General features: G+C 41.6%; 1 protein-coding gene across 1 annotated transcript in view; it reads left to right on the forward strand.

Annotated features, from left to right (window-relative positions):
* The first annotated feature begins 810 nt into the window (after window positions 1-810).
* Window positions 811-19,507, forward strand: part of FOXJ3 (forkhead box J3) — a 149,375-nt gene continuing 130,678 nt past the window's right edge. The window contains exon 1 of the mRNA XM_080802663.1: window positions 811-1,018. The gene's annotated coding sequence lies outside the window, so the exon portion shown is untranslated. The remainder of the gene's footprint in view (window positions 1,019-19,507) is intronic.

Genomic DNA, 19,507 nt, shown 5'->3' on the forward strand with positions numbered 1-19,507 from the left:
ATAGGAAGGACCATAACCTGAACAACTATTTTAAATATTTTATTTATTTATTTGACAGACAGGGATCACAAGTAGGCAGAGAGGCAGGCAGAGAGAGAGGGGGAAGCAGGTTCCCTGCTGAGCGGAGAGCCCGATATAGGGCTCAATCCCAGGACTCTGGGATCATGACCTGAGTCGAAGGCAGATGCTTTAACCCACTGAGCCACCCAGGTGCCCCCTGGGCAACTATTTTAGAATCAGAAGGGCCTTTGGAGTCCCAGCTACTCTGTTTCAAGAAGGAAACTAAGGATAGGACAGGGGTCAAGCCTCGGCAGATGGGCCTAGAACCCGAGACTTGTAAAGTTCTAAAAGGAAGGTCCTGAAGGGCCAAGGTGCCCTTATTTGGGGCCTGTAGAACCCGCTCTGTGAAAAGTTGGAAAAGGAGTCTGGTTTTCCCGGAGAGGCTGGGGTGCCTGCCGCTACCAAGGAGGCGGGGAGGGGGGTGGGACGGAAGGTCACGAAGCGCCATTCCTCCCGGGCATGGGGCCTGAGGAATCCGTGGGCAGGGTCCAAGGCCAAAGGTCCCTGCTGTCAACTACGGGGTTGTCCCCGCCGTCCCCACTTCCTAGCCGCCACTCGGAGGCGCAGGAACCCCAAATCGCTCGAAACTCCAAAATACGGGCTGCGCTGAGTGAGCTACCCCGGCGTCCCAGGGCACTACTTGTCCCAGCGGAGGGATCCCGCGCGTGTCGCCGCGGCCTTGTCCGCGAAGGGGAGGGGACGCCGCCGACGCCGTGCCGGTGGCGCAGCGACGTCGCGGGAGGCGGGGGCGACGGCGGGGGCGGGAGGGGAGCGGGTCGGGAAGTAGTTCCGGGTGCGCGGCCCCGGATGTTGGCTGCTCCCGCTGCCGCCGCCGCTTTCGGCGCTGCTCGGGGCCTCGGCCGCTCGCACCAGGCGCCGTTGAGACCTTTCCCGGGAGGCGGAGACGCACGCAGCGGCCGGGGGCTCGGCCGGGCCGTCCCGGCCTGCGCAGCCTGAGGTGAGTGCCCGCCGCCGGGGCGGCGGGGCCAAGGCGGCGGGCGAGGAGGCGGGGCTGGGGCATCTCCCGGGACGGAGGCAGGGGCTGCCCTCCGCGAGACGCCCTCTCCTTTCTCGGCCGCGGCCGCGGTGCGGGGTGGGCGGCGGGCTGGGCAGGGGGCCCGGGTCCCGGTTGGGGCCTGGCAGGCGGCGAGGGCTGGGTCCCTCCCTCCCCCGCGGCATTTCTCCTCAGCTGCTGCTGCCCCTCAGCCGGGAAGCGGCGGCTCCGCGCCTCCCGCCCCTCCCCCAGGCGGGGCCCCGGGGGAATCAGACGGGGTTCCGGGGGGCGCCGAGTCCGAAGACAGCGGCGGTCTCCTCTCCGTGACCTGCCCCTTGGCCTGGGCTGGCCCCCTACCTCGGCACGATGCAGCTTCTTCCCTTCAAGCTTGGGGTGTTTTTCGGCCGGCGAGGCGGGCAGTACCTCCGGCCTCGGGGGAGCCCTACGGGATGAGGCCCGTGCGAGGGGCCTCCGTTCCCACCCACCCTGACGCTGTGTCCTCTGCCGGCATTGGGGCAGAGGCAGCCGTTCCATGCGGACGTGTTGCTGTCCTGTGTGTGTTGCATCCTGCCCACGTGGTAGGGTGTCTCCCCCCTCCCCCCTCCATTTTTTGCAGCTGGTGAGGAGGGAGGTTTACGCGGTGGTTTTTCCTCTGTGATTTCCTCCCGTGGCGTGGAAGGTGTTAGGGGCAGTTTGCTTTGCTGAGGCCGACTGTTGGTTAGCTGGGGAGAAGCAGGAGTTGTACTCTCAGAAATTGAGACCAGCAGGGGACATGGCAGGGCTTAGTGTCATAGACATCTTCCTCGTCTGCTTTTAGCTGTTCTCGTTCTTTTCTCTGTTGTTTGATCCAAAAGAGTGTGCTCTAGCTGCCGATGCACTGAGGTGTATAGTTCTCGGTTCTCCGTTCTACTTTTCGTGTGTTTGGTTGGCAGAGGTTTTTCTTTTCTGTGTTGTTGGGTTCACGTCTCTGTTGCTTCTAGTGGGATTCCTGAATGAGCTGAGTTGGGCCGGCCCGGGAGTTAGCGTCTGGTGGGCATCTTTTTTTGTCTTTTCGTGACCTGTATTTTTTTCCTTCTATTTTGCTTCTCAGTGAAATGAGTGCATGTTATGGAAGTATTACATGCATGGCTCTTTACTTGGAACGCGGTACTAGAGAGTTTCACTGAGTCACTTATTTTGTGGGAGCTCTTTTATTTCACTTTTCCTCTTTTTCTGTTGAGTATTTTTGCGCTACTCTGTTTTTTGAAGCTGGTTTTGAAACGTGTTTTGGGTAGTTTCTTTCCTTAATGTCCGTTCCAGGTTAAGGTTTCCAGCTTCCTGTGTTTCTCTCTTGTGTGACCACAGATTGCTTGCTCCCTTAAGAGGGAGCAGGCTGCAGTAAGCAGTGAGAGAAGCCTTATACCTCCTAGACCATAACAAATATTTATAGAAAAGCAGTAACTCCCTTCATTTTTCTGTTTGGGTGGCATATATGGATGTGATTGAATTTTCTAAGGTGTTTTTTTTTTTTTTTTAATTGTAAACCTGAGAATTTTTGTTTTCCTTTTGTGTCTCTTGGAGTTGAGGTAAATCTTGTTACTGGTTTTTGTGATACTGGGAACTTTTCATACTTCTATGAGGTACTTGTTGGATGGGGTCAGGACATGTTTATTTTGGTTCTTTTTGGTTCATTAGTTTGGGTGAAATAAAATCTTACTATTTTTTTTTAATCTTACTATTTTGAAGTCACTTTTTAGATTCCAAGTTGGCTAGCATGCTCACTTTTTCTTGATTTGTTTTTTGCATTGTATGTTCTCTTCGAGTGTATATATATATTCCTTTTGTGTGGTACGGTTGTTCATATATTCTCCCATGCAAAATAAAGATATTGAAGTACAGATTCTGTTTTCATCATGCTGAGTATGGGTGGGGCAGTGGAAAATAGAGACTGTTTTTCTGATGTATTCTGAAACATATTTTTTCAGTAAGTCAGTCAGCATTTGTGTACTTTTGCAAAATACTGCGCTGTGTGTGAAGTAGTCTGTATGAAGAGACACAAGGAATAAAATATGTGGTCTCTACAAATGCTTCAACTTCTTCCAGGAAACAATGCATAACATACATATTCATAAATTACCAAGCAACATCAGACTCCGGGGTGGGATAACAATGCAGCCAACCTGAAAGGTGTAAGTGAGATTTGCAAAAGATAGGCATTTTCAGAGGAGCCGAGATGTATTCCAGGAGAGTGAAGGAGTATTTACAGAGGTAAAGAAGTGACAGCGTATAAAAAGATATAGCAAGGGATACCTTGGCTCAGGTGGTGGAGCGTCTGTCTTCAGCTCAGATCATGATCCCAGGGTCCTGGGATTTAGTCCCGCCTAGGGCTCCTTTCTTAGCAGGGAGCCTGCTTCTCCCTCTGCCTGCTGTTCCCCCTGCTTGTATTCTCTTTCTCTCTGACAAGTAAATTAAATCCTTAAAAAAAAAGATACAGGAAGTAGGTTGACCTGTACAGAGAATCTATATTGGTGAATAGTAATAAATGAGTTCAGGATTGGTGGGTAGGTGTTGGTGGAGGACCTATCAAGGATGTAGGGTTTAGTTTGATGGGGTACCATATTGGGTTCTAAAGACTGGGAGTAAGATAATGCATATAGACCCTGACAAAGGTTTTTGTATTATCTGAGTGTTCTGAAGTGAGGAGACTGACTTGGAGAATTTTATGAGTAAGATGAGAGTCTGGCATAAGGTAATGACTGTGGTAATAAAATAATAGCTAACATTTATTGAGTGTCTCCTGCATGCCAGGCATTGTTGTAAGCTCTTTACATGTATTTATCTCAAAATCTCCTCAAAGTTCTTACTATTCTCATGAAGAAACTGAGTTACAGAGAGGTTAAGTAACTTGCCCCAAATCCCACAGAGAGTAAGCTGCATAGTGAGGATTTGAACCCAGGCAGTCTCATCTTTGAGCTTTTTGCATTAATCTTTAAATTGAACTGTTCTGAGGAAGAAGCATAGGATATGTAAGAAGATGTATGTATGAGTAAAGATTAATTTGAGCTTAGTGGACAAAGGGAAGAAAACAAAAAAGCATTAAAAGATAAAAGCTTAGAGTCCTGGGAGGATGACTGATAAGAGGAAATTAGGAAAGTATCACTATGAAGGGAAATGAGCTAAGATTGGTTATGGGCAACATTAGATAGGGTTCAATCAGTTTTTTAATAGTAGGCTAATTTTCTGCCAGTCCTGACGGCTTTTCTCCTTGCTGGCTTGACTGGAAATGAAGATTAGTGTAAGCAAAACAATTAGAAAAACAGATCTATTCAGAAGAAAAAAATGTACCCCGTTGCAAAGCCACATAGAAATAGCATAGGAATTATTTTGGTTGAGCCACACTGCTGCTTGCCAGCCTCAGTGAAGACAATGAAAAATTGACTAGAGTACGATTGAAGTATCAGTACATTGTTATAGGATTAATAGAGATAAAAATGTAGATTGTTCACTGATCAGGGCTGTGTAGATGGTAGTAAAAAACAGGTGAGTAGATGAGTGATAGGAAGTTAGTAGTATTATGCTGAAAGAGCTTTGAGGTTTGGAATTTGGGGTGACATTATAGAATAACAGGTAAACATTCTGAGAAGAACCAGGAAGTATATCAGTGCTATAGAAGCCAAGGATAGGAAAGGTACTGGGGTTGATAGTATCAGAGGTAGTCTGGGAGTTCAGAAATAATCATCATGATGGAAAGACTATTTAGGATTGGGAAGTAATTTTTAACCTTAGCATTTTGAAAGGAAGGATAAGAATAGATATCACATTTGTTTTCCACGGAAAGATCTGTAGAGACATTATGGTTTGGGGGTGGTTAAATTTTTTTTTTTTTTTACGATTTATTTATTTTAGGGTTTTGGAGAGGGGAAGAAAGTCTCAAGCAGACTCTGCTCAGCGGGGAGACTGATGCAGGGCTCCATCTCCCAACCTGAGATCACGACCTGAGCTGAAACCAAGAATCAGACTCTTAAGCGAATACACCACCCAGGCACCCCTGGTGTGGTAATTTTAAGTATTTTCTCCTAATTCTCCCACCAGTCTTTTTTGTCTACGTGTCAGAACTACTCAAATATCAGGAAACTCACTTTTTTCTGTAAGAAAGAAACAAATGTATTCTAAAGCCAGTGATTTTATACTTTAATGGTTCTCACAAACTTTTTCTCTTACTCTTTTTTTAAAGTTTTTTTCGAGGTATAATTTACATACTGTATAGTTCATTCATTTAAAGTATATGGTTCAACAGTTTTTAGTAAATTAAGTTGTACATCCATAACCGCAATCATCTTTAGTCATTTCATCATCCCCCCAAAAATATACCCTGTTCTGGATATTTCATATAAATGGAATCATACACCAAATGGTCTTTTGTGTCTTAGCATAGTGTTTCAAGGGTTATCCATCTTGAGGTTTGTATCAGTATCTCATCCTTTTTTATTGCTGAAGAATATTCCATTGTATGGCTATACTACCTTTTATTTATCCATTCATTAGTTGGATATTTGGGTTTCTCATTCTTGTAAAAAGCCTTTCCCTTACTTCATCATAGTCCTCACCCTGTGAATTTCACTCCTATGGCTTTTCTTTTAGATTGTAACCTCTGCTGTGCATTCCGCTAGGCACTGGGAGTTAAAAATGAGTAAGACATGGCCCTTGAACATTCATGTATAGTGTTTATGGTTTACATAAAATTTCTCATACATCATCTCATTTTGTATTATAACAGTCCTGTGATGTGGGCAAAGCATTTTTTAAGATGAGCAATTTGAAGTTTAGATTAGGTGACTTGCCGGAGATTGTACATCTAAATCAGTAATGGAGCTATTGGATCTCCTTAGTGCATGTTCATTGCTATTTCTACTACTCCCTGCTGGTGTTCTAAGTTAAAGGATCCCTGTGTGAATTTCTGGGTAATTGGAGGGGCTGGGAAATCTCCTTACTTAGGAATCTGTAATTTTTATTTTTTATTTTTTATTTTTTAAAGATTTTATTTATTTATTTGACAGAGAGATCACAAGGAGGCAGAGAGGCAGGCAGAGAGAGGGGGGAAGCAGGCTCCCCGCTGAGCAGAGAGCCCGATGTGGGGCTCGATCCCAGGACCCTGAGATCATGACCTGAGCCGAAGGCAGAGGCTTAACCCACTGAGCCACCCAGGCACCCCAGGAATCTGTAATTTTTAATGTCTAATCTTCGGGACTTAAAATGAAGTGTGTGTGTGTGTATTTTTAACCAGATTTTGTTACTTGTGTTCTCTGTGATTTAGATAAGTGATTTCATATTCCTGCCTTTTCTTCAGAACATCAGTGGGTATTTATGTGGTGATGATAGTGGCATTTTCTGAAGCCTTAATATGGGTCCAAAAGTATTCTGAGTACTTAACGTTTATTATTCATATACTTCTCATAACAACTCTAACAGGTAGATTTTATTATTATCAATTTTACAGACACAGAGAGGAAACAGGCACAGAGAGATTAAGTAGCTTGTCTGAGTTCTATAGCTAGGGATGGAAAGAGGCAGGATTTGAATGTCTGTAGTCTATTTTCAGAACTCAGTGGCTGTTAATCACTACATTGTACTGCTTACTGGGCTATGAGTTAATAGAGGGTAATATTTCAAGTAAGGGCATGACAAGAATATGAAGATTGGATTTTGAGTGTGTTGGGAAGCAAATAGCAAAATTAAAGTTGACGTTGTGTCCACATATTTTAAAACTGAACCGGGTACCACAGTGTACAGAGATACATGTTGTTTGTTTTCAGGTAAACTTTTTGTTTGTCCTTCCTAATAGCCTTTCAACTCAGAAATTGCATTGTTTTCAGTGCTTTTCACTGGTGGCTTTGTTATGCACTTAGCTTTCCACATTGCCACTGTTCAGGAACCTTGGCTTGAGATAGCCAAAGCTCGCTTTTACCTCTCCTCAGCCTTCTTATAACTGAATTTTTGTTTTCCATTATCAACAGTTAGTGTTTCAGTCCTAGGTGGAGATACTCTACCCTCCTTCACTTGAAAACTCAGAAAACACCACAGTGGCATTTTATAACTGTCAAAAAAATTTGATCATCTTAATTGGCATAATTGGATTTTAGTGCACAAATAACAAGAACCAAAGCACAGTGTTTTGGTTAAAGAGATTGACTTATACTGAAATTGGAAAAGGCATCTGCTATACAGGATTTTGGATTTAATAGAATTTGTTATAACCAGATCAGCAAAGCATTATTACTGTGGGCCATCTGTTGGGATATGGAAATAGCTTTGTTATATGGAACCAGATGTTGTATTTATATTTATAACAATGGTATTCTATTTATTTTAAGTAGCCTTTTGTAGTTAGGTACCTTCAGCTTCTATTCTACTTAACATATCAACTGATAACTTGAGAATGTGATGTCTTCCAAAATGGTTACTACTTTCTTATAGAATTGAGACAAAGCAACTGAAACGGAAAGAAGTGGGACTTATATATGGTGTCAAACTTTTGTACTGTAACAAAGTAAAATATAGGATAAATAAGAATATGATTTAATTAGGACCATATTCAATAAGAACTCTTACTTTGACACATTTCATAAGCATAGATTCTGATAGTTACTAAACCACTCTGGTTGCTTTAAGATTTTAGCATAAATCTGAAGTGATTTTGTTTTGGTATAATGAGACCTACATTGGCACTGCCCTATCAGACTTATTTCCCATCATCAATGGGTGAAGTATTCTGTAATGGACTCATGCTTATGGAATGCAATAAGAGGAACTGTTGTCAGAACATAATCTTAGAGGTCTCGCTTCTGAATTGAATGCTAGTAGTTTAGGGGTGGGGAAAATTCTTGCGTGGGAGTTTTCAGAGAGAGTCTCTATAACTTTGCATGTTGGCTGTCTTAGTTCATTTGGGCTGCCATAACAAAATACCACAGAGGGGTAGCTTATAAGTAACAAAAATTTATTGCTCACAATTGTGGAGGCTGGAAAGTCTAGGAACAAGGCACCAGCATTGTTGCCTTTTGGTGAAGGCCTTACAGCTGGCACCTTAACATGTGGAAGGTGCAAGGGATCCTTCTGGAGCCTCTTTTATGGGACACTAATCCCATACATGAAGGCTCTACCCTCATGATCTAAGCACCTCCCAAAGACCTACTTCCTAATACCATAATTTTTGGGGCTTAGGATTTGAACATGTGGGTTTGGGAGGGCAGAAACATTCAAACTGTAGCATAGCATTGGCTGTTTTTTCATTCACATGTAGAGAGGATCATGAAGAGTCGGGTCACACATGGGAGAGGGTCACAGAACAGTTGGTCCATTTTTCCAGGATGATCCTATGTTTGAAGGAGACTACCCAGTAAACTTTTAGCTAAACTCTTCTGGATTACAGAGCTAAAAGCTGTAATGGAATTTACCTACTGGACAGCATCCTGCCCAGTGGTATAGTGATATCAAGGAAATAAGATTGATCTGAATCATACAGTGCTGATGTTACCTTATTAGAGATCTCAGAAGTTGGGCTTGGAATTTTTCTTTAATATTTTGTTTGACACAAAGACAGCAAGAGAGAGAATACAAGCAGGGGGAGCAAGAGAGGGAAAAGCAGGCCTCCTGCTGAGCAGGGGGGCTTGATTCCAGGATCTTGAGGTCATGACCTGAGCTCAAGACAGACGCCTAATGACTGAGTCACCCAGGCACCCTGGGTTTGGAATTTTTCTTAAAGTAGAGATCTGTCCTTATTGAATGTTGACACAGATTTGTGAGGGAAATGGATGGGGGGGGGGCAGACTGTAAGAACTCACTAATGATTTCATACTGCTTACAGAGAGATTGGACTGAGGGGAGTGCAATATGGTAAAAATAAGTTACTGTTAAGATCCTAGATTTTGGTTGGTGGGTACATGGGTGCTTATTAATTTTGTTAAATGACTCTGTGGCTTGGCGTAGAACTTTGGGAGATAGACACAGCAGTCATATATGCTGTAGTCAGGAGCAGGTTAACTATCATTGTAGGAGATGAATAATATATAGCATCAGTTTCTGCTAGTGTGGTTGGGTCTGCGAATCTATAACGTGCTCTCCCTGTCTACCCTGTGTAAGGAGGTCTTGATGGTATTGTCCCGCTATGCGTATACATAGTAATCACCATTGGAAAAGGCATTTTGTTTATGTGGGGAAGTTGTGTTTTATATTGTTTATTATAGGGGATGTGTGTTTTGGGAAAATAATCATCTTATATTTGAGTAATGCTTTTTGAAAAGCATTTTCTCTGATTTGTTCAGTGTTGGAACCTCCCAGCAGCCCGGTAATAGACGTGGGGCAAGTAATATGCCTACTGACAAATGGAGAAAATGAGATACAAGCTAAGACTTAGTATTACTCAAGTTGTTCAGTAGCGCAGAAACAGGAACCAAGATCGTGCATTCTGTTTCTGGTCTTGTACTCTTTATAGAAAACTGATTAAGGTTTTATGAAGAATATACTTTGGATTTTTGAGGTAGAAATTAAAGGCTATGGACCCCAAAGGACCTTGGCTGCTTGGAACAGAACTTGTGATAATATCAGACTAAGGGACATAAAACTATCGAGAAAAACTTCTTGCCTTGTTAAATTTGGGTTCATTTCCAGTCATTGGATGTATTTTTACTTGAGTCTGCTTTCTTTGCCTTTGTAGAATTCTGGAGGCATGGAGGAGACAGACTCAGAAGGGATACTTTTAAGAATTGGAAAATTGCAGATTCGGTCTTATGTTATGGAAGTACACATCTATAACCTGTAGACTCTTAAGAAAATGTACCTGGAACACGAATCTACTGAGGGAGCTAGGGTTACTGTCATAGTGTGAGTCTATTGTTTCTTGTCCAGTGGGTAGGAAGAATGATAGTATATAAAGAAGTTACCACTGCATAGAAAAAAAGACTGTGAAAGAAAGCATCACAGTGGGTAGTCTTTATTTTCTCCTTTGAACCCATTTTATGTTTTCTGAGTTCTCTACAGTGAGCTTATACCATTTTTATAATCAGAAAAATTAAACATGTATGAAAATTTAGAAAGAGAATTTTAAAAAATGTGAATCATAACACTGTGGAAGAGCAGTTTAAACACTTGGTGTTGGGACGCCTGGGTGGCTCAGTCACTTAAGCGTGGGCCTTGGGCTCAGGTCATGATCTCAGGGTTCTGGGATTGAGTCCTGCGTCGGGCTCCTTGCTCAGCAGGGAGCCTGCTTCTCCCTCTCTCTGCTGCTCTCCCTGCTTGTGCTCACTCGCTCGCTCCTTCTGACAAATAAGTAAATAAAACTTTCAAAAAAACCCCCCTTGGTGCTATCAAAGTATTTTGCTTTCTAGGCAGTTACAGTAATAAATCAGTTTGATAATTGTTTCATTATAATCTATTGGTCAAATTGTGCGTGTAATAAGTGTTTTGGATTTTTCTTTGCATTAGAATTTGGTCATTTAGCTCTCCTGATTAAGGAATTAATTTTAGTTCCCTAGAAGCAACCAAGACCTTAGGTTTACTTAAGTAATTATTTATCAATAAGTGACCTAAAAATAGCATGCCAGTTTATGAAGAAAACTAGACTTAAGATCTACTTTTATGCTGCCATAGCATTGGCAGGTTTCAAATAATAAAAACCATTTGTGGGTTTTTTTTTTTTTTAAAGATTTTATTTATTTATTTGACAGAGATCACAAGTAGGCAGAGAGGCAGGCAGAGAGAGAGGGGGAAACAGGTTCCCTGCTGAACAGAGAGCCCGATGCGGGCCAGGTCCTGGGATCATTACCCGAGCCGAAGGCAGAGGCTTTAACCCACTGAACCACCTAGGCGCCCCTATTTGTGTTTTCTTAAGGTAGTTTTCATCCAGGGACATTGGACTCATTAATTTCTCTCACTTGTTTGCTCATTTATTCACCATTTGCTGTGTCCTGGGCACTGTAATAAAAGCCAGGGACACAAGTAAAAGACAGGGTCCTTGCCAGTGAGGACTACAGCTTTTAGTTTGGGAGAGACACTGCAGAGGTAATCTGTGGCATATGGAGGTATCCTGGAATTTCTTCTGTTTTCTGGTAAACTAAAAAGGCAGAGTGGCTAGCTTTGTTTTTTGAAGGACTTAATGTATTTAGTGGTGTCAGTAGATGGCTTTAAGAGAAGCTAATGGCTTCATAGTTAATTCTCTGCCTGCAAAATATTCAAAATCATTTATCTAAAGAATTTCTTTATCTAAGGAGCATTTCTTACTGAGGTAAATGACCTAGGCATTCAGATTTTCTTTGGGAGCAACCTGTATTTACACTTTCAGGATAGAGACAGCATCTTCTTGTTATTTATCCTCTATACTTAACACTGTAAATGACATTAATGGCATTTTATATATTCACTGTAGTTGTAAATGAAAGGATATTTCATGTTTAAGTTTAAGAACTTTTTTGGAAAGATTTTTGGAGAGCTTGAGCATGTGCTCAGGAAGGGTAGAAGGGAAGGGAGAAAGGTTCTGAAGCAGACTCCACACTGTGTGGGGAGCCAACTTGGGGCTCGGTCCAATGACCACCGTGAAATCATGGCCTATACCAAAACCAAGAGTTGGACGCTTAACAGACTGAGCCGCCCAGGTTCCCCTAGAATTTTAATATTGTTGCAAATACATTGTTTTGAAAGTTTCCTTTTGTCTGATATGGTGAGAAGTACAGTAGTTCTTAAATTTTAAGAGTTAATCGTTCAGGCCAGCGAGATTTCCCACTAAAGCACTTGATAACGTACGTACTTGGCTACTCTTAGAACGCCTGTAGTCACAGATACCTATAAGATAGACTGTCATTAGCGCTAATTGAGGTTAAATTTCCTTTAACTTCATCTCTTTTTTCATCCTCTGTGGAACAGTAGAGACCTAGTTTGTGTTCTTTATCAAGATAATCCTTCAAATATTTCAGTGATTATTCATTCAGCAAATACTTCTAGAACACCTGTGTTTGCAAGACACTGTCCTGGGCATCATGAGAGATGTGAAGGTAATTAAGAGGAATAGTCTGTTCACAGAGAACTGATACAGAGAAAGAGCCATCAGCTTGTTGAAAAGCAAGTTTTGCTTATGATCAGAAAAGCTTTGTGGAGATAATGTTTGAATTAAGATGAGTGGTGGACCTTCTAGGCTGGCAGCATAATAAACCTAGAGATATGGAGCACAGTGCAAGTTAGAGGGGTAGCAAGAAACAGAGAATACTCTGTTTCACAAAGTATTCTCCAAAATATTAAAATATTCATTGTATCCCCAGCACGTGGAGAAATGTTTGGCCAATAATTGGGGCTTGGTGAATTTTTGTTGAATGAATGAATAAATCGTTCCTTTTGGGAAATACTGAATATCCTTCCTGAAGAATCGTAAAGCACTTGAGGATATTGAACCCTTTGATAAGTCTGTTAGAGAAAAAAGTGTTTATCTCAGATTTATCTGACAATGGAATGCCTGTTAATGACTCTTGAAATCCTCTGGAAAGTACTACACCAGGGGTCTCTTTGGTTGAGGTGACAAGGAAGGCTGGGAAGTGTTTTCTTCTCCACACTAAACACACCTACTTTTTTCAGACATTCCGCACTTGACATTTGGCTTCTAAACTCGTCACTAGTCTGATATCTCTCCCTGCAAGCATTCTAGCTTGTAAGTGTTTTTAAAATGTGATGCTCGAAACAGAGCACAATACTCCAGTTGTGAACTAACTAGTAAAGAGTGCATGGGGCTGTTACCCTCCTTGATCTGGGTACTATGCTTCTAGTGAAGTTTAAGATTGTATTTTGTTTCTTTTTAGCAGCTGAGTCACTCTCTTGGCTCATATTCATTTCTCATATTAATTTACAAGAAGTTCTTTGAATAGATTCAGAGAGATTTCTTATTAGTAGAGCTAACAAATGAATGCTGGTTTTCTTCTGATTGAGTCTAGGCTGTTTTCTTCAAAGTACTAGTCATTCTTAAGCTTCCTGAAATCTGAGAAAGAAAAGAAAAAGAATTAATTGTACGGTGCTGGACTTGATCAAGTAACAGGAAAGTCCACAAGTGCATTGCTGAGTATTTGTAAAAGCAGATAAAATATAATGAATCCCCATATACCCATCATAGATTTGACCATCATTAAGCTGTTTGCCACATATGCCTCAACCCTCTTTGTTTACGTATTTAATTTAATTTTTAAAATTTTTAAAAATTTAAAAAAATTTTTTTTACTTATTTGAGAGAGAGAGAATATGAGCCAGCGAGGAGGAGAAGAGGCTGAGGGACAAGTAGACTCCCTGCTGAGCAGGGAGCCTGATGCAGCTCTTGATCCCAGGACCCTGGGATCATGACCTGAGTAGAAGGCAGATGCTTAATGTACTGAGCCCCCCAGCTCCCCCCCCCACCCCCGCCAAAAGGTTAGTTTGACATACCTGGCCCACTAAGGGCCAGTAGTCCAATGTTAAGAGAGACGCATACAAAATAATACAAAGCAGATTTTTTTGCCTTTCCATGTCATGCGTTGATTGTTCCCCTGTTGTGGTCCCCCCTCCCCCAAAAATGCTGCCAGGGGAATCTTAACCCATTATTGTAGTCATGTACTGATGAGACCCCCAGTTGATTCCCTCTTGAATCAACCTAAATTATACTGTTTTTGCTTGGTACTCAGTCTTCCCACTACCTCCCACCTTTACATAATGTGGAACTCAAGGCACAACCTTTTTTTTTTTTTTAAGATTTATTTATTTATTTGACAGAGAGAGAGAGAGAGAACACAGCAGGGGGAGAGGGAGGGGGAGAAGGAGAAGCAGGCTTCTTGCTGAGAAGGGGGCCTGATGTGGGGCTCGATCCCAGGACCCTGGGACTGTGACCTGAGCAGATGGCAGACACTTAACAACTGAGCCACCCAGGCGCCCCCTTCTTTTTTTTTTTTTAAACCAAATTTATATAATTGTGCAGAATTTTCATTTTTCAAACAAGATTATTGACATTTTGAGAGAAGTCTTTTTCTGTGTAATACTGGGAAGGTTTCTGTTTGTTTTAAAGATTTTATTATTTGAGAGAGAGAGGAAGAGAGACAGAGGGAGGGAGAGCATCAGAGGGGAGAAGGTCAGAGGGAGAAGCAGACTCCCCTCAAAGCTGGGAGCTGGATGTGTGGGACTCTGTCCAGGGACTCCAGAATCATGACCTGAACTGAAGGCAGTTGCTTAACCGACTGAGCCACCCAGGCGCCCTGTTTGTTTTTAAAGATTTCTTTTTTATCTATTAGAGAGAATGTGGGAGAGAGGGAGAGAGCATGAGCATGGGGGAGGGCAGAGGGAGAGGGAGAAGCAGACTTGAGCCCGGGACTTATCCCAGAACCCTGGGATCATTACCTGAGCTGAAGGAGAATGCCTAACCAACTGGGCCACCCAGGTGCTCTTTTGTTTTGTTTTGTTTCTTTCTGTCTATTTGTCTTTGTTTCTTTCTTTTTTTTTTTTTTTTTAAGATTTTATTTATTTGAGAGAGAAAGAAGCTTAATAAGTACTTATGGAGAGTATTGGCACTTATGCCAGTGGGCCTATTCTTGCTGCCGTCAACCTTCTCAGAATCAGCCAAAGCTTTTGCCAGTTAAAAGTAAATAATCCAGGGCCCCTGGGTGGCTCAGTGGGTTAAAGCCTCTGCATTCTGCTCGGGTTGTGATCCCAGGGTCCTGGGATCGAGCCCCGCATCGGGCTCTCTGCTCCGCGGGGAGCCTGCTTCCTCCCCTCTCTCTCTCTGCCTACTTGTGATCTCTGTCTGTCAAATAAATAAATAAAAATATTAAAAAAAAAAGTAAATAATCCAGATCTAAGTCTTTTTTTCTCTTACCTCAGAAGCCTCCTTAAAAAAAAGCCCATTTAGTGGTCTGAATCACAGATGACAGATAACGTGGTTTGCATGTGGCCACTTCCCCATCACTTTGTCCATGGCAAACTACTAATTACTGGTTGTTTTTAGACATGACCTCCTCAGTGTAGCCCTTCAGGTAGCTATTACCTATTGAACATAGTTGGTAAATGATATGAAACCTTTCTGCTATCCTTGTCCTAAACCAGTAGTTCCTGAATTAAGTTGTGTATCAGAATCACCTGAGATACTTTATTTAGCAGATTCCGTAGGTTTTACCCTAGCCTCTTGAGTCAGGATTTTTGGGAACAGGGCAGCTCTAGCAATGGGAGACTGTAGCCTCCCATCTTTTGCAATACAGCATGACATTCCTCTGGTAATCAGTACATTCTGATGTGTTCAGTTTACTTTTCGGATATTGTAGGATCTCTTGCTTTGAATTACACCAGGCAAAGCACATGAATCAAATGACCAAGATAAAGATACAGGATCCAGAGAGGTGGCATCTTGGCTTTCTAAATATAACTGAGTTTAAATTTAAAGCCTCAAAACCCTTCAGCCCTCTGAAAGCTTATTCTCTCTTTTTAGAGAATACCTTTAAAAGTTTCAAAAAGAAGAGTTCAACATTTTTGTAGTGAACAGTCTTTTGAATTTTTCGTATTTCATGTACATTCAGTAGAAGTGACAAGCATATAATATGATTTAATTTCATATATTTTTGTCATATTTTCTATGAAAACTAAGCTATAAATTGGGAAAAAGTTCTTTATTAGACCACATAATATGATTTTGGGATCAGAAATTGTGGTGAAGTTATTGAGCAAAGTAGGGAGACTGAAGCTTCAGGATTATCCAGTGGGTTAATGACAGACCTAGAAATAGAATCTTGTGTTACTTGCTTAGGTTATGATTTGGTTTGAAGAGGGTGGCCTGTGATCTGTTTACATAAATTGCAGGAAGTAAGGTTTGGGGTTTGGAAGAATCTATAGCTCTGTGATGTTTGGCCAAGAAGCTCCTCTCCCCCCACATTTACCACCTGTTTGATTGACACCAGACCTAAACTATGAAGGGGAAAGAGGCAGTTAGTTTAGACTCTTTAGTCTTAAAACAGTCTTAAAAAGCCAAAGCCGATTGCTTGGCATGCATTTTTCATCTTCCGTTATTAGAGAATAACCTGGGTTTGGTTTTGTTTTAGGAGGAGAGAGGTATAACCTAAGTAGTTGATTTGTAGATACTAGTAGAATGTTTTTCTGTAGAATTTTGTATAGAATTTTTTTAATGACCCATAAGCGTTATTAAATATGTTTAATTAATAGGTGGTGGAAATAGTGGAACTCAACAGAAAAGAAACTTTATTGAACCACTAATGGTTCAGGGGGTTATGGATTTGAAGATACTGCTGTAGTAGCATTGCTTTCTGGTGAAGTCATTACTTTTACTCTCCCTTTCCTGTTCCAGTTTGGGGGTGGGGGTGGCTCCTGTGGCACTAGTGAGGGAAGAAGCAGGAACTTAACAAGAACATTTGTGTGATGCAGTTCTAAACTTGCTCTTTTTTTTTTTTAAAGCTTTATTGAGATAGAATTCATATGCCATACAGTTCACCTATTTTAAGTCTGAAATTTAATGTTTTTTAATGTATTCAAAGGGTTGTGTAACCATCACTGCAGTCTAATTTTAGAACATTTTCCTCTCTCTGAAAGAAACCCCATCCATACCCAGTCAGTCCCCTTTACTTCCCCACTCCTCAGACTCTAAGAAACTAATCTAATTTAATGTAACTCTTAATCCATGGTCTAACTACTAATATAAATTTGCCTGTTTTGGACACTTGACATAAATGGAATCGTGTAGGCTTGTGACTGGCTTCTTTCACTTAGCATGTTTTCAGGGGTCATGTTGTAGCATATATCATCCTTTTTTATTGCTAACTGTTCCACTGTATGGATATAGTACAACTTATTTATCTATTCATCAGCTAGTGGCATTTGGATTGTTTTCACTTTTTTCTTTTTTTAAGATTTTATGTATTTATTTGACAGAGATCACAAGTAGGCAGAGAGGCAGGCGGGGGGTGGGGGCGTGGTCCCCAGCTGAGAAGCAGGCTCCCTGCTGAGCAGAGAGCCCGATGTGGGGCTGGATCCCAGGACCCTTAGATCATGACCTGAGCTGAAGGCAGAGGCTTAACCCACTGAGCCACCCAGGTGCTCTTCACTTTTTTTCTATTATTTAATGCTGCTGTGAACATTTGTTCATAGATTTTTGTGTGGATGAATGTTTTCATTTCTTCCCTATAGACTCTAGGAGTAGAATGGCTGTGTCATATGGTAACTCTGTTTAACTTTTTAGTAAACTGCTTAACTTTCTGAAGTGGCTACACTGTTTTACATTTCCACTAGCAATATATAAGTTTCAGTTTCTCCATACCTTTGCAACAGTTGTTATTGTCTGTGATTTTTATTATAGTTATCCTAGTGGGTATGAAGTGGTATCTCATTGTGGTTTTGATTTGCATTTCCCTGATGACTAATCTTTTCATGTGCTTATTGGACATATGTAGATCTTAGTAACTTTAATCTTTGCCCATTTTTTGCAGTCAAGTGCTGTACCCATGAGCTATATCTCCAGATCTTTCCCCACTTTTAAATTGGGTTATCTTTTTATTATTGAGTTTTAAGAATTCTTCATATATCCTGGATACTTAACTTGCTCTTCTAACTACAGATTTGTCCTGAATTATTTGCCTTGAGGTAGGGAGAAGTATTTGATGGGTGCAAAGACTGTATTTAAAAGATTTGGTGAGGGGGCACCTGGGTAGCTCAGAAGGTTAAAGCCTCTGCCTTCGACTTGGGTAATGATCTCAGGGTCCTGGGAGCGAGCCCCGCATCGGGCTCTCTGCTCAGCGGCAAGCCTGCTTCCCCCTCTCTCTCTGCCTGCCTCTCTGCGTACTTGTGATTTCTCTGTGTGTCAAATAAATAAACAAAATCTTAAAAAAAAAAAAAAGGTTTGGTGAGGGGGCACCTGGGTGGCTCAGTGGGTTAAATAAAGCCTCTGCCTTCGGCTCAGGTCATGATCCCAGGGTCCTGCGATTGAGCCCCCCATCAGGCTTTCTGCTACGCAGGGACCCTGCTTCCTCCTCTCTCTGCCTGCTTCTCTGCCTGCTTGTGATCTCTGTCAAATAAATAAATAAATAATCTTAAAAAAAAAAAAGGTCTGGTGAGTTTTCCTTGAAATCTTGCTCTTATTTGAAGTATACTCTTTTTCAGCTCTTAAGGAACCTGGTTTACTCATATGTTGAACAGACATGACAGCTAACCATGTCAGATTTTGGGGGTGTAACTGAATGAAACGGACTTTTATCTGTATTCCAGTGGAGAAGAACCAGACAGTAAAACAGAAGTCATATTGTTGGTGACAAGAGTTGTGAAGAAGAAATCAGAGTAATGGGGGGATACAGTGTGATGAACATTCTAACATATTCTTCACCTTCTTTGATTTCTTAATCTGTTCCTCTCTGCTTGACCTTATTGTACTTCCTATTTATTTTCTTTCTTTCTTTCTTTCTTTCTTTCTTTCTTTCTTTCTTTCTTTTTTTTACGGAAAACATCTATAACTTATTAAAAATTGCAAGAGCACCAACATGAAAACAGACTTTTCTTTCTGGTGCCTATGTTTCTTTCACCTGGTGTATGTTTGGGTTCCATCCCGAGAACCAGAGATCCCTGTACCAAAGAAGGCCCAGAAGTTCTAGAGTAGTACAGGTGATCGTGAAGTGTCCCGGGCAAAGGCCAGGCAACAATGATCTTGACCACTATACTGCCTGACGCCACGTTTATAATGAAACGCGGGGCGTTTATAATGAAACGCAGGGCGCTGGGGTGGCTCAGTTGGTTAAGCCCTATTTATTTTCATTTTATACAATTTGTAGCTAAATCTCTATTTCCCTCCCCTAGTTCTTATTCCTTTGCAGTCTGTTTTTTTTGCTTTCACTAGGACACAAAACACACCCTCTATACTGTTAATGATCTTCTAATAAAAGCCAATATTCTCTTTTCAGTGTGTGTCTATCTTAATTGACATGTTGCCTTTCTGTGCATTAAATCACTTGCATCTCCAATATAATTTTCTTAAGTTATTTTTATTTTAAACTAGTTCCTCTTCTCTTAATTATCTGTTAGAGCCCTCCAAAGTTTAAGTTTGGCCTCTCATCTTCCATTAATTCTCCCTTGGTGATCATTCTCACATGATTTTAATTGCTTTCTGAGAGCATAGGACTCTCAGATCTCACCTTTTAGCTCGCTCAAGCTGTGCCACTGCCTTTAGGTGTAGCTAGTTGAGGTAAGATGAGTAGGTGATTGCTGCTCACTCAGCAGGATTCTTTTCCCCTTACTCCTTCCTCTGGTAGATTTCTTCTGTTCTGGCTGATTAAGACAGGTTATTTCTTTGACTGCTTTAATAATTACCTGTGACTAATGGCATAACAAGTCATAGTGCTCAGTTAAGTAACATGAGTCAAAGGGGTTGTTCCTTCATGGATGCTAGTGAATTTTATACTCTCAATTCTTTTGAAAGACAGGTCTAAGTTCAGAAGTTTA

The sequence above is a fragment of the Martes martes genome, assembly GCF_963455335.1.
Source record: "Martes martes genome assembly, chromosome: 4".
Taxonomy (NCBI): domain Eukaryota; kingdom Metazoa; phylum Chordata; class Mammalia; order Carnivora; family Mustelidae; genus Martes; species Martes martes.